Consider the following 15,638-nt stretch of genomic DNA (forward strand, 5'->3'; position numbering starts at 1 on the left):
AAATCTACCCTCTGAAACTGACGAGGATGGGCAACAGAGGCTACCTCAGGTGGCAATCGTTAAGCAAAAGAAACACACAAGGGCGTGGAGACCTGGGGAAAAAGCAACACGGAGAAATCCACCCTCTGAAACTGAGGAACATGGGCAAAAGAAGCTAGCTCAGGTTGCAAACTTTAAGCAGAAAAAAAAAAAGACGCAAGGGCGTGGAGAGCTGGCGCAAAAGCAACACGGAGAAATCCACCCTCTGAAACTGAGGAAGATGGGCAAGAGAGGCTAGCTGAGGTGGCAATCTTTAAGCAAAAAAATAAAATAAAAAAATGCAATGGCGAGGAGACCCGGTCAAAAAGCAACCCTGAAAAAGGTACCCTTTGAAACTGAGGAAGCAGGGCAACAGTGCCTAGCTCAGGCGACAATCTTTAAGCAAAAGAAACACACAAGGGCGTGGGGAGCTGGCGAAAAGGCAACACTGAGAAATCCACCCTCTGAAACAGACGAAGATGGGCAACAGAGGCTAGCTCAGGTGGCAATCTTTAAGCAAAAGAAACACACAAGTGCGTGGAGACCTGGGAAAAATGCAACACGGAGAAATCCACCCTCTGAAACTGAGGAAGATGGGCAAGAGAGGCTACCTCAGGTGGCAATCGTTAAGCAAAAACAAAGCACAAAGGCGTGGAGACCTTGGGAAAAAGCAACCCTGAAATATCTACCCTCTGAAACTGAGGAAGATGGGCAAGAGAGGCTGGCTTCATGTGGCAAACGTTAAGCAAAAGAAACACACAAGGGCGTGGAGACTTGGGGAAAAAGCAACACGGAGAAATCCTCCAGCTGAAACTGAGGCAGATGGGCAACAGAGGCTACCTCAGGTGGCAATCGTTAAGCAAAAACAAAACACAAAGGCGTGGAGACCTTGGGAAAAAGCAACCCTGAAATATCTACCCTCTGAAACTGACGAGGATGGGCAACAGAGGCTACCTCAGGTGGCAATCGGTAAGCAAAAGAAACACACAAGGGCGTGGAGACCTGGGGAAAAAGCCACACGGAGAAATCCACCCTCTGAAACTGAAGAAGATGGGCAACAGAGGCTAGCTCAGGTGGCAATCTTTAAGCAAAAAAAATAAAATAAAAAAATACAATGGCGAGGAGACCCGGTCAAAAAGCAACCCTGAAAAAGGTACCCTCTGAAACTGAGGAAGCAGGGCAACAATGCCTAGCTCAGGTGACAATCTTTAAGCAAAAGAAACACACAAGGGCGTGGAGACCTGGGGAAAAAGCATCACGGAGAAATCCTCCAGCTGAAACTGAGGCAGATGGGCAACAGAGGCTACCTCAGGTGGCAATCGTTAAGCAAAAACAAAACACAAAGGCGTGGAGACCTTGGGAAAAAGCAACCATGAAATAGCTACCCTCTGAAACTGAGGAAGATGGGCAAGAGAGGCTGGCTTCATGTGGCAAACGTTAAGCAAAAGAAACACACAAGGGCGTGGAGACCTGGGGAAAAAGCAACACGGAGAAATCCACCCTCTGAAACTGAGGAAGATGGGCAAGAGAGGCTAGCTCAGGTGGCATTCGTTAAGCAAAAACAAAACCCAAAGGCGTGCAGACCTGGTTAAAAAGCAACCCTGAAATATCTACCCTCTGAAACTGAGGAAGATGCACAAGAGAGGCTGCCTTCAGGTGGCAAACTTTAAGCAAAAGAAACACACAAGGGCGTGGAGGCCTGGGGAAAAAGCAACACGGAGAAATCCACCCTCTGAAACCGAGGAAGATGGGCAACAGAGGCTAGCTCTGGTGGCAATCTTTAAGCAAAAACAATAAAATAAAAAAATACAATGGCGAGGAGACCCGGTCAAAAAGCAACCCTGAAAAAGGTACCCTCTGAAACTGAGGAAGCAGGGCAACAATGCCTAGCTCAGGTGACAATCTTTAAGCAAAAGATACACACAAGGGCGTGGAGACTTGGGGAAAAAGCAACACGGAGAAATCCTCCAGCTGAAACTGAGGAAGATGGGCAAGAGAGGCTACCTCAGGTGGCAATCGTTAAGCAAAAACAAAACACAAAGGCGTGGAGACCTTGGGAAAAAGCAACCCTGAAATATCTACCCTTTGAAACTGAGGAAGATGGGCAAGAGAGGCTGGCTTCATGTGGCAAACGTTAAGCAAAAGAAACACACAAGGGCGTGGAGACCTGGGGAAAAAGCAACACGGAGAAATCCACCCTCTGAAACTGAGGAAGATGGGCAAGAGAGGCTAGCTCAGGTGGCAATCGTTAAGCAAAAACAAAACCCAAAGGCGTGGAGACCTGGGGAAAAGCAACCCTGAAATATCTACCCCCTGAAACTGAGGAAGATGGGCAAGAGAGGCTGGCTTCAGGTGGCAAACTTTAAGCAAAAGAAACACACAAGGGCGTGGAGACCTGGGGAAAAAGCAGCAGTGAGAAATCTACCCTCTGAAACTGACGAGGATGGGCAACAGAGGCTACCTCAGGTGGCAATCGTTAAGCAAAAGAAACACACAAGGGCGTGGATACCTGGGGAAAAAGCAACACGGAGAAATCCACCCTCTGAAACTGAGAAAGATGGGCAAGAGAGGCTAGCTCAGGTGGCAATCGTTAAGCAAAAACAAAACCCAAAGGCGTGGAGACCTGGGGAAAGAGCAACCCTGAAATATCTACCCTCTGAAACTGTGGAAGATGGGCAAGAGAGGCTGGCTTCAGGTGGCAATCTTTAAGCAAAAGAAACACACAAGGGCGTGGAGACCTGGGGAAAAGGCAGCACTGAGAAATCTACCCTCTGAAACTGACGAGGATGGGCAACAGAGGCTACCTCAGGTGGCAATCGTTAAGCAAAAGAAACACACAAGGGCGTGGAGACCTGGGGAAAAAGCAACACGGAGAAATCCACCCTGTGAAACTGAGGAACATGGGCAAAAGAAGCTAGCTCAGGTTGCAAACTTTAAGCAGAAAAAAAAAAAGACGCAAGGGCGTGGAGAGCTGGCGAAAAAGCAACACGGAGAAATCCACCCTCTGAAACTGAGGAAGATGGGCAAGAGAGGCTAGCTGAGGTGGCAATCTTTAAGCAAAAAAATAAAATAAAAAAATGCAATGGCGAGGAGACCCGGTCAAAAAGCAACCCTGAAAAAGGTACCCATTGAAACTGAGGAAGCAGGGCAACAGTGCCTAGCTCAGGCGACAATCTTTAAGCAAAAGAAACACACAAGGGCGTGGGGAGCTGGCGAAAAGGCAACACTGAGAAATCCACCCTCTGAAACAGACGAAGATGGGCAACAGAGGCTAGCTCAGGTGGCAATCTTTAAGCAAAAGAAACACACAAGTGCGTGGAGACCTGGGAAAAATGCAACACGGAGAAATCCACCCTCTGAAACTGAGGAAGATGGGCAAGAGAGGCTACCTCAGGTGGCAATCGTTAAGCAAAAACAAAGCACAAAGGCGTGGAGACCTGGGGAAAAAGCAACCCTGAAACATCTACCCTCTGAAACTGAGGAAGATGGGCAAGAGAGGCTGGCTTCAGGTGGCAAACTTTAAGCAAAAGAAACACACAAGGGCGTGGAGACCTGGGGAAAAAGCAACACGGAGAAATCCACCCTCTGAAACCGAGGAAGATGGGCAACAGAGGCTACCTCAGGTGGCAATCTTTAAGCAAAAAAAATAAAATAAAAAAATACAATGGCGAGGAGACCCGGTCAAAAAGCAACCCTGAAAAAGGTACCCTCTGAAACTGAGGAAGCAGGGCAACAATGCCTAGCTCAGGTGACAATCTTTAAGCAAAAGAAACACACAAGGGCGTGGAGACCTGGGGAAAAAGCATCACAGAGAAATCCTCCAGCTGAAACGGAGGAAGATGGGCAACAGAGGCTACCTCAGGTGGCAATCGTTAAGCAAAAACAAAACACAAAGGCGTGGAGACCTTGGGAAAAAGCAACCCTGAAATATCTACCCTCTGAAACTGAGGAAGATGGGCAAGAGAGGCTGGCTTCATGTGGCAAACGTTAAGCAAAAGAAACACACAAGGGCGTGGAGACCTGGGGAAAAAGCAACACGGAGAAATCCACCCTCTGAAACTGAGGAAGATGGGCAAGAGAGGCTAGCTCAGGTGGCAATCGTTAAGCAAAAACAAAACCCAAAGGCGTGGAGACCTGGGAAAAAGCAACCCTGAAATATCTACCCGCTGAAACTGAGGAAGATGGGCAAGAGAGGCTGGCTTCAGGTGGCAAACTTTAAGCAAAAGAAACACACAAGGGCGTGGAGACCTGGGGAAAAAGCAGCACTGAGAAATCTACCCTCTGAAACTGACGAGGATGGGCAACAGAGGCTACCTCAGGTGGCAATCGGTAAGCAAAAGAAACACACAAGGGCGTGGAGACCTGGGGAAAAAGCCACACGGAGAAATCCAACCTCTGAAACTGAAGAAGATGGGCAACAGAGGCTAGCTCAGGTGGCAATCTTTAAGCAAAAAAAATAAAATAAAAAAATACAATGGCGAGGAGACCCGGTCAAAAAGCAACCCTGAAAAAGGTACCCTCTGAAACTGAGGAAGCAGGGCAACAATGCCTAGCTCAGGTGACAATCTTTAAGCAAAAGAAACACACAAGGGCGTGGAGACCTGGGGAAAAATCAACACGGAGAAATCCACCCTCTGAAACTGAGGAAGATGGGCAAGAGAGGCTAGCTCAGGTGGCATTCGTTAAGCAAAAACAAAACCCAAAGGCGTGGAGACCTTGGGAAAAAGCAACCCTGAAATATCTACCCCCTGAAACTGACGAGGATGGGCAAGAGAGGCTGGCATCATGTGGCAAACGTTAAGCAAAAGAAACACACAAGGGCGTGGAGACCTGGGGAAAAAGCAACTCGGAGAAATCCACACTCTGAAACTGAGGAAGATGGGCAAGAGAGGCTTGCTCAGGTGGCATTCGTTAAGCAAAAACAAAACCCAAAGGCGTGGAGACCTGGGGAAAAAGCAACCCTGAAATATCTACCCTCTGAAACTGAGGAAGATGGGCAAGAGAGGCTGCCTTCAGGTGGCAAACTTTAAGCAAAAGAAACACACAAGGGCGTGGAGACCTGGGGAAAAAGCAACACGGAGAAATCCACCCTCTGAAACCGAGGAAGATGGGCAACAGAGGCTAGCTCAGGTGGCAATCTTTAAGCAAAAATAATAAAATAAAAAAATACAATGGCGAGGAGACCCGGTCAAAAAGCAACCCTGAAAAATGTACCCTATGAAACTGAGGAAGCAGGGCAACAATGCCTAGCTCAGGTGACAATCTTTAAGCAAAAGAAACACACAAGGGCGTGGAGACTTGGGGAAAAAGCAACACGGAGAAATCCTCCAGCTGAAACTGAGGAAGATGGGCAACAGAGGCTAGCTCAGGTGGCAATCGTTAAGCAAAAACAAAACCCAAAGGCGTGGAGACCTTGGGAAAAAGCAACCCTGAAATATCTACCCTCTGAAACTGAGGAAGATGGGCAAGAGAGGCTGGCTTCATGTGGCAAACGTTAAGCAAAAGTAACACACAAGGGCGTGGAGACCTGGGGAAAAAGCAACACGGAGAAATCCACCCTGTGAGACTGAGGAAGATGGGCAAGAGAGGCTACCTCAGGTGGCAATCGTTAAGCAAAAACAAAACCCAAAGGCGTGGAGACCTGGGGATAAAGCAACCTTGAAATATCTACCCTCTGAAACTGAGGAAGATGGCCAAGAGAGGCTGCCTTCAGGTGGCAAAATTTAAGCAAAAGAAACACACAAGGGCGTGGAGACCTGGGGAAAAAGCAACACGGAGAAATACACCCTCTGAAACTGAGGAAGATGGGCAAGAGAGGCTAGCTCATTTGGCAATCGTTAAGCAAAAACAAAACCCAAAGTCGTGGAGACCTGGGGAAAAAGCAACCCTGAAATATCTACCCTCTGAAACTGAGGAAGATGGGCAAGAGAGGCTGTCTTCAGGTGGCAAACTTTAAGCAAAAGAAACACACAAGGGCGTGGAGACCTGGGGAAAAAGCAGCACTGAGAAATCTACCCTCTGAAACTGACGAGGATGGGCAACAGAGGCTACCTCAGGTGGCAATCGGTAAGCAAAAGAAACACACAAGGGCGTGGAGACCTGGGGAAAAGCCACACGGAGAAATCCACCCTCTGAAACTGAAGAAGATGGGCAACAGAGGCTAGCTCAGGTGGCAATCTTTAAGCAAAAAAAATAAAATAAAAAAATACAATGGCGAGGAGACCCGGTCAAAAAGCAACCCTGAAAATGGTGCCCTCTGAAACTGAGGAAGCAGGGCAACAATGCCTAGCTCAGGTGACAATCTTTAAGGAAAAGAAACACACAAGGGCGTGGAGACCTGGGGAAAAAGCAACACGGAGAAATCCACACTCTGAAGCTGAGGAAGATGGGCAACAGAGGCTACCTCAGGTGGCAATCGTTAAGCAAAAACAAAACCCAAAGGCGTGGAGACCTGGGGAAAAAGCAACCCTGAAATATCTACCCTCTGAAACTGAGGAAGATGGCCAAGAGAGGCTGCCTTCAGGTGGCAAACGTTAAGCAAAAGAAACACACAAGGGCGTGGAGACCTGGGGAAAAAGCAACACGGAGAAATCCAACCTCTGAAACTGAGGAAGATGGGCAAGAGAGGCTAGCTCAGTTGGCAATCGTTAAGCAAAAACAAAACCCAAAGGCGTGGAGACCTGGGGAAAAAGCAATCCTGAAATATCTACCCTCTGAAACTGAGGAAGATGGGCAAGAGAGGCTGGCTTCAGGTGGCAAACTTTAAGCAAAAGAAACACACAAGGGCGTGGAGACCTGGGGAAAAAGCAGCACTGAGAAATCTACACTCTGAAACTGACGAGGATGGGCAACAGAGGCTACCTCAGGTTGCAATCGGTAAGCAAAAGAAACACACAAGGGCGTGGAGACCTGGGGAAAAAGCCACACGGAGAAATCCACCCTCTGAAACTGAAGAAGATGGGCAACAGAGGCTAGCTCAGGTGGCAATCTTTAAGCAAAAGAAACACACAAGTGCGTGGAGACCTGGGAAAAAAGCACCACGGAGAAATCCACCCTCTGAAACTGAGGAAGATGGGCAAGAGAGGCTACCTCAGGTGGCAATCGTTAAGCAAAAACAAAGCACAAAGGCGTGGAGACCTGGGGAAAAAGCAACCCTGAAACATCTACCCTATGAAACTGAGGAAGATGGGCAAGAGAGGCTGGCTTCAGGTGGCAAACTTTAAGCAAAAGAAACACACAAGGGCGTGGAGACCTGGGGAAAAAGCCACACGGAGAAATCCACCCTCTGAAACCGAGGAAGATGGGCAACAGAGGCTAGCTCAGGTGGCTATCTTTAAGCAAAAAAAATAAAATAAAAAAATACAATGGCGAGGAGACCCGGTCAAAAAGCAACCCTGAAAAAGGTACCCTCTGAAACTGAGGAAGCAGGGCAACAATGCCTAGCTCAGGTGACAATCTTTAAGCAAAAGAAACACACAAGGGCGTGGAGACCTGGGGAAAAAGCATCACGGAGAAATCCTCCAGCTGAAACGGAGGAAGATGGGCAACAGAGGCAACCTCAGGTGGCAATCGTTAAGCAAAAACAAACCACAAAGGCGTGGAGACCTTGGGAAAAAGCAACCCTGAAATATCTACCCTCTGAAACTGAGGAAGATGGGCAAGAGAGGCTGGCTTCAGGTGGCAAACGTTAAGCAAAAGAAACACACAAGGGCGTGGAGACCTGGGGAAAAAGCAACACGGAGAAATCCACCCTCTGAAACCGAGGAAGATGGGCAACAGAGGCTAGCTCAGGTGGCAATCTTTAAGCAAAAAAAATAAAATAAAAAAATACAATGGCGAGGAGACCCGGTCAAAAAGCAACCCTGAAAAAGGTACCCTCTGAAACTGAGGAAGCAGGGCAACAATGCCTAGCTCAGGTGACAATGTTTAAGCAAAAGAAACACACAAGGGCGTGGAGACCTGGGGAAAAAGCATCACGGAGAAATCCTCCAGCTGAAACGGAGGAAGATGGGCAACAGAGGCTACCTCAGGTGGCAATCGTTAAGCAAAAACAAAACACAAAGGCGTGGAGACCTTGGGAAAAAGCAACCCTGAAATATCTACCCTCTGAAACTGAGGAAGATGGGCAAGAGAGGCTGGCTTCATGTGGCAAACGTTAAGCAAAAGAAACACACAAGGGCGTGGAGACCTGGGGAAAAAGCAACACGGAGAAATCCACCCTCTGAAACTGAGGAAGATGGGCAAGAGAGGCTAGCTCAGGTGGCAATCGTTAAGCAAAAACAAAACCCAAAGGCGTGGAGACCTGGGGAAAAGCAACCCTGAAATATCTACCCCCTGAAACTGAGGAAGATGGGCAAGAGAGGCTGGCTTCAGGTGGCAAACTTTAAGCAAAAGAAACACACAAGGGCGTGGAGACCTGGGGAAAAGGCAGCACTGAGAAATCTACCCTCTGAAACTGACGAGGATGGGCAACAGAGGCTACCTCAGGTGGCAATCGTTAAGCAAAAGAAACACACAAGGGCGTGGAGACCTGGGGAAAAAGCAACACGGAGAAATCCACCCTCTGAAACTGAGGAACATGGGCAAAAGAAGCTAGCTCAGGTTGCAAACTTTAAGCAGAAAAAAAAAAAGACGCAAGGGCGTGGAGAGCTGGCGAAAAAGCAACACGGAGAAATCCACCCTCTGAAACTGAGGAAGATGGGCAAGAGAGGCTAGCTGAGGTGGCAATCTTTAAGCAAAAAAATAAAATAAAAAAATGCAATGGCGAGGAGACCCGGTCAAAAAGCAACCCTGAAAAAGGTACCCTTTGAAACTGAGGAAGCAGGGCAACAGTGCCTAGCTCAGGCGACAATCTTTAAGCAAAAGAAACACACAAGGGCGTGGGGAGCTGGCGAAAAGGCAACACTGAGAAATCCACCCTCTGAAACTGAGGAAGATGTGCAAGAGAGGCTACCTCAGGTGGCAATCGTTAAGCAAAAACAAAGCACAAAGGCGTGGAGACCTTGGGAAAAAGCAACCCTGAAATATCTACCCTCTGAAACTGAGGAAGATGGGCAAGAGAGGCTGGCTTCATGTGGCAAACGTTAAGCAAAAGAAACACACAAGCGCGTGGAGACCTGGGGAAAAAGCAACACGGAGAAATCCACCCTCTGAAACTGAGGAAGATGGGCAAGAGAGGCTAGCTCAGGTGGCAATCGTTAAGCAAAAACAAAACCCAAAGGCGTGGAGACCTGGGAAAAAGCAACCCTGTAATATCTACCCCCTGAAACTGAGGAAGATGGGCAAGAGAGGCTGGCTTCAGGTGGCAAACTTTAAGCAAAAGAAACACACAAGGGCGTGGAGACCTGGGGAAAAAGCATCACGGAGAAATCCTCCAGCTGAAACGGAGGAAGATGGGCAACAGAGGCTACCTCAGGTGGCAATCGTTAAGCAAAAACAAAACACAAAGGCGTGGAGACCTTGGGAAAAAGCAACCCTGAAATATCTACCCTCTGAAACTGAGGAAGATGGGCAAGAGAGGCTGGCTTCATGTGGCAAACGTTAAGCAAAAGAAACACACAAGGGCGTGGAGACCTGGGGAAAAAGCAACACGGAGAAATCCACCCTGTGAGACTGAGGAAGATGGGCAAGAGAGGCTACCTCAGGTGGCAATCGTTAAGCAAAAACAAAACCCAAAGGCGTGGAGACCTGGGGATAAAGCAACCTTGAAATATCTACCCTCTGAAACTGAGGAAGATGGCCAAGAGAGGCTGCCTTCAGGTGGCAAAATTTAAGCAAAAGAAACACACAAGGGCGTGGAGACCTGGGGAAAAAGCAACACGGAGAAATCCACCCTCTGAAACTGAGGAAGATGGGCAAGAGAGGCTAGCTCAGGTGGCAATCGTTAAGCAAAAACAAAACCCAAAGGGGTGGAGACCTGGGGAAAAAGCAACCCTGAAATATCTACCCTCTGAAACTGAGGAAGATGGGCAAGAGAGGCTGTCTTCAGGTGGCAAACTTTAAGCAAAAGAAACACACAAGGGCGTGGAGACCTGGGGAAAAAGCAGCACTGAGAAATCTACCCTCTGAAACTGACGAGGATGGGCAACAGAGGCTACCTCAGGTGGCAATCGGTAAGCAAAAGAAACACACAAGGGCGTGGAGACCTGGGGAAAAGCCACACGGAGAAATCCACCCTCTGAAACTGAAGAAGATGGGCAACAGAGGCTAGCTCAGGTGGCAATCTTTAAGCAAAAAAAATAAAATAAAAAAATACAATGGCGAGGAGACCCGGTCAAAAAGCAACCCTGAAAAAGGTGCCCTCTGAAACTGAGGAAGCAGGGCAACAATGCCTAGCTCAGGTGACAATCTTTAAGCAAAAGAAACACACAAGGGCGTGGAGACCTGGGGAAAAAGCAACACGGAGAAATCCACCCTCTGAAGCTGAGGAAGATGGGCAACAGAGGCTACCTCAGGTGGCAATCGTTAAGCAAAAACAAAACCCAAAGGCGTGGAGACCTGGGGAAAAAGCAACCCTGAAATATCTACCCTCTGAAACTGAGGAAGATGGCCAAGAGAGGCTGCCTTCAGGTGGCAAACGTTAAGCAAAAGAAACACACAAGGGCGTGGAGACCTGGGGAAAAAGCAACACGGAGAAATCCACCCTCTGAAACCGAGGAAGATGGGCAACAGAGGCTAGCTCAGGTGGCAATCTTTAAGCAAAAAAAATAAAATAAAAAAATACAATGGCGAGGAGACCCGGTCAAAAAGCAACCCTGAAAAAGGTACCCTCTGAAACTGAGGAAGCAGGGCAACAATGCCTAGCTCAGGTGACAATCTTTAAGCAAAAGAAACACACAAGGGCGTGGAGACCTGGGGAAAAAGCATCACGGAGAAATCCTCCAGCTGAAACGGAGGAAGATGGGCAACAGAGGCTACCTCAGGTGGCAATCGTTAAGCAAAAACAAAACACAAAGGCGTGGAGACCTTGGGAAAAAGCAACCCTGAAATATCTACCCTCTGAAACTGAGGAAGATGGGCAAGAGAGGCTGGCTTCATGTGGCAAACGTTAAGCAAAAGAAACACACAAGTGCGTGGAGACCTGGGAAAAAAGCAACACGAAGAAATCCACCCTCTGAAACTGAGGAAGATGGGCAACAGAGGCTAGCTCAGGTGGCAATCTTTAAGCAAAAAAAATAAAATAAAAAAATACAATGGCGAGGAGACCCGGTCAAAAAGCAACCCTGAAAAAGGTACCCTCTGAAACTGAGGAAGCAGGGCAACAATGCCTAGCTCAGGTGACAATCTTTAAGCAAAAGAAACACACAAGGGCGTGGAGACCTGGGGAAAAAGCATCACGGAGAAATCCTCCAGCTGAAACGGAGGAAGATGGGCAACAGAGGCTACCTCAGGTGGCAATCGTTAAGCAAAAACAAAACACAAAGGCGTGGAGACCTTGGGAAAAAGCAACCCTGAAATATCTACCCTCTGAAACTGAGGAAGATGGGCAAGAGAGGCTGGCTTCATGTGGCAAACGTTAAGCAAAAGAAACACACAAGGGCGTGGAGACCTGGGGAAAAAGCAACACGGAGAAATCCACCCTCTGAAACTGAGGAAGATGGGCAAGAGAGGCTAGCTCAGGTGGCAATCGTTAAGCAAAAACAAAACCCAAAGGCGTGGAGACCTGGGAAAAAGCAACCCTGTAATATCTACCCCCTGAAACTGAGGAAGATGGGCAAGAGAGGCTGGCTTCAGGTGGCAAACTTTAAGCAAAAGAAACACACAAGGGCGTGGAGACCTGGGGAAAAAGCAGCACTGAGAAATCTACCCTCTGAAACTGACGAGGATGGGCAACAGAGGCTACCTCAGGTGGCATTCGTTAAGCAAAAACAAAACCCAAAGGCGTGGAGACCTGGTTAAAAAGCAACCCTGAAATATCTACCCTCTGAAACTGAGGAAGATGCGCAAGAGAGGCTGCCTTCAGGTGGCAAACTTTAAGCAAAAGAAACACACAAGGGCGTGGAGACCTGGGGAAAAAGCAACACGGAGAAATCCACCCTCTGAAACCGAGGAAGATGGGCAACAGAGGCTAGCTCTGGTGGCAATCTTTAAGCAAAAACAATAAAATAAAAAAATACAATGGCGAGGAGACCCGGTCAAAAAGCAACCCTGAAAAAGGTACCCTCTGAAACTGAGGAAGCAGGGCAACAATGCCTAGCTCAGGTGACAATCTTTAAGCAAAAGAAACACACAAGGGCGTGGAGACTTGGGGAAAAAGCAACACGGAGAAATCCTCCAGCTGAAACTGAGGAAGATGGGCAAGAGAGGCTACCTCAGGTGGCAATCGTTAAGCAAAAACAAAACACAAAGGCGTGGAGACCTTGGGAAAAAGCAACCCTGAAATATCTACCCTTTGAAACTGAGGAAGATGGGCAAGAGAGGCTGGCTTCATGTGGCAAACGTTAAGCAAAAGAAACACACAAGGGCGTGGAGACCTGGGGAAAAAGCAACACGGAGAAATCCACCCTCTGAAACTGAGGAAGATGGGCAAGAGAGGCTAGCTCAGGTGGCAATCGTTAAGCAAAAACAAAACCCAAAGGCGTGGAGACCTGGGGAAAAGCAACCCTGAAATATCTACCCCCTGAAACTGAGGAAGATGGGCAAGAGAGGCTGGCTTCAGGTGGCAAACTTTAAGCAAAAGAAACACACAAGGGCGTGGAGACCTGGGGAAAAGGCAGCACTGAGAAATCTACCCTCTGAAACTGACGAGGATGGGCAACAGAGGCTACCTCAGGTGGCAATCGTTAAGCAAAAGAAACACACAAGGGCGTGGAGACCTGGGGAAAAAGCAACACGGAGAAATCCACCCTCTGAAACTGAGGAACATGGGCAAAAGAAGCTAGCTCAGGTTGCAAACTTTAAGCAGAAAAAAAAAAAGACGCAAGGGCGTGGAGAGCTGGCGCAAAAGCAACACGGAGAAATCCACCCTCTGAAACTGAGGAAGATGGGCAAGAGAGGCTAGCTGAGGTGGCAATCTTTAAGCAAAAAAATAAAATAAAAAAATGCAATGGCGAGGAGACCCGGTCAAAAAGCAACCCTGAAAAAGGTACCCTTTGAAACTGAGGAAGCAGGGCAACAGTGCCTAGCTCAGGCGACAATCTTTAAGCAAAAGAAACACACAAGGGCGTGGGGAGCTGGCGAAAAGGCAACACTGAGAAATCCACCCTCTGAAACTGAGGAAGATGTGCAAGAGAGGCTACCTCAGGTGGCAATCGTTAAGCAAAAACAAAGCACAAAGGCGTGGAGACCTTGGGAAAAAGCAACCCTGAAATATCTACCCTCTGAAACTGAGGAAGATGGGCAAGAGAGGCTGGCTTCATGTGGCAAACGTTAAGCAAAAGAAACACACAAGGGCGTGGAGACCTGGGGAAAAAGCAACACGGAGAAATCCACCCTCTGAAACTGAGGAAGATGGGCAAGAGAGGCTAGCTCAGGTGGCAATCGTTAAGCAAAAACAAAACCCAAAGGCGTGGAGACCTGGGAAAAAGCAACCCTGTAATATCTACCCCCTGAAACTGAGGAAGATGGGCAAGAGAGGCTGGCTTCAGGTGGCAAACTTTAAGCAAAAGAAACACACAAGGGCGTGGAGACCTGGGGAAAAAGCAGCACTGAGAAATCTACCCTCTGAAACTGACGAGGATGGGCAACAGAGGCTACCTCAGGTGGCAATCGGTAAGCAAAAGAAACACACAAGGGCGTGGAGACCTGGGGAAAAAGCAACACGGAGAAATCCACCCTCTGATACTGAGGAAGATGGGCAAGAGAGGCTAGCTGAGGTGGCAATCTTTAAGCAAAAAAATAAAATAAAAAAATGCAATGGCGAGGAGACCCGGTCAAAAAGCAACCCTGAAAAAGGTACCCTTTGAAACTGAGGAAGCAGGGCAACAGTGCCTAGCTCAGGCGACAATCTTTAAGCAAAAGAAACACACAAGGGCGTGGGGAGCTGGCGAAAAGGCAACACTGAGAAATCCACCCTCTGAAACAGACGAAGATGGGCAACAGAGGCTAGCTCAGGTGGCAATCTTTAAGCAAAAGAAACACACAAGTGCGTGGAGACCTGGGAAAAATGCAACACGGAGAAATCCACCCTCTGAAACTGAGGAAGATGGGCAAGAGAGGCTACCTCAGGTGGCAATCGTTAAGCAAAAACAAAGCACAAAGGCGTGGAGACCTGGGGAAAAAGCAACCCTGAAACATCTACCCTCTGAAACTGAGGAAGATGGGCAAGAGAGGCTGGCTTCAGGTGGCAAACTTTAAGCAAAAGAAACACACAAGGGCGTGGAGACCTGGGGAAAAAGCAACACGGAGAAATCCACCCTCTGAAACCGAGGAAGATGGGCAACAGAGGCTACCTCAGGTGGCAATCTTTAAGCAAAAAAAATAATATAAAAAAATACAATGGCGAGGAGACCCGGTCAAAAAGCAACCCTGAAAAAGGTACCCTCTGAAACTGAGGAAGCAGGGCAACAATGCCTAGCTCAGGTGACAATCTTTAAGCAAAAGAAACACACAAGGGCGTGGAGACCTGGGGAAAAAGCATCACGGAGAAATCCTCCAGCTGAAACGGAGGAAGATGGGCAACAGAGGCTACCTCAGGTGGCAATCGTTAAGCAAAAACAAAACACAAAGGCGTGGAGACCTGGGGAAAAAGCAACCCTGAAATATCTACCCTCTGAAATTGAGGAAGATGGGCAAGAGAGGCTGGCTTCATGTGGCAAACGTTAAGCAAAAGAAACACACAAGGGCGTGGAGACCTGGGGAAAAAGCAACACGGAGAAATCCACCCTCTGAAACTGAGGAAGATGGGCAAGAGAGGCTAGCTCAGGTGGCAATCGTTAAGCAAAAACAAAACCCAAAGGCGTGGAGACCTGGGAAAAAGCAACCCTGTAATATCTACCCCCTGAAACTGAGGAAGATGGGCAAGAGAGGCTGGCTTCAGGTGGCAAACTTTAAGCAAAAGAAACACACAAGGGCGTGGAGACCTGGGGAAAAAGCAGCACTGAGAAATCTACCCTCTGAAACTGACGAGGATGGGCAACAGAGGCTACCTCAGGTGGCAATCGGTAAGCAAAAGAAACACACAAGGGCGTGGAGACCTGGGGAAAAAGCAACACGGAGAAATCCACCCTCTGAAACTGAGGAACATGGGCAAAAGAAGCTAGCTCAGGTTGCAAACTTTAAGCAGAAAAAAAAAAAAGACGCAAGGGCGTGGAGAGCTGGCGAAAAAGCAACACGGAGAAATCCACCCTCTGAAACTGAGGAAGATGGGCAAGAGAGGCTAGCTGAGGTGGCAATCTTTAAGCAAAAAAATAAAATAAAAAAATGCAATGGCGAGGAGACCCGGTCAAAAAGCAACCCTGAAAAAGGTACCCTTTGAAACTGAGGAAGCAGGGCAACAGTGCCTAGCTCAGGCGACAATCTTTAAGCAAAAGAAACACACAAGGGCGTGGGGAGCTGGCGAAAAGGCAACACTGAGAAATCCACCCTCTGAAACCGAGGAAGATGGGCAACAGAGGCTAGCTCAGGTGGCAATCTTTAAGCAAAAGAAACACACAAGTGCGTGGAGACCTGGGAAAAATGCA

Source organism: Equus asinus, unplaced genomic scaffold (genome assembly GCF_041296235.1).
Source record: "Equus asinus isolate D_3611 breed Donkey unplaced genomic scaffold, EquAss-T2T_v2 contig_812, whole genome shotgun sequence".
Taxonomy (NCBI): domain Eukaryota; kingdom Metazoa; phylum Chordata; class Mammalia; order Perissodactyla; family Equidae; genus Equus; species Equus asinus.